Below are 330 nucleotides of genomic sequence, written 5' to 3' on the forward strand. Positions count from 1 at the left end.
GGCCGCGGCTTCGCGGGGTGGCCGCGGGGCTTTGCTGCCTCCAACCCCGGCGGGGCGGGGGCTTGAAAAGTAGCGCAAACTCCCGGGGAAAAACAAAACAAAACAAAACACCAAAGTTGGAGGAAAACCACCCCCAGCTCCATCCCCGCCTCTGCGCGACTGAATCTGCACAAGGCCAAACTTCTGTTGTTTGGGGGAGGAGGGGGGCTACTTTCCCCGAAGAAGGGGGATTTTTGTGGTTTTGTTGCAGATGCCCTCCAGCTGAGCGGGGAGTGGGGTGAAGGGGGGCTGCTGGCGGCCCCGCTCCCCGCCCGCTCCGGAGCGGCACCG

This window comes from Aptenodytes forsteri, unplaced genomic scaffold, assembly GCF_000699145.1.
Source record: "Aptenodytes forsteri isolate BGI_AS27 unplaced genomic scaffold, ASM69914v1 Scaffold255, whole genome shotgun sequence".
Taxonomy (NCBI): Eukaryota; Metazoa; Chordata; class Aves; order Sphenisciformes; family Spheniscidae; genus Aptenodytes; species Aptenodytes forsteri.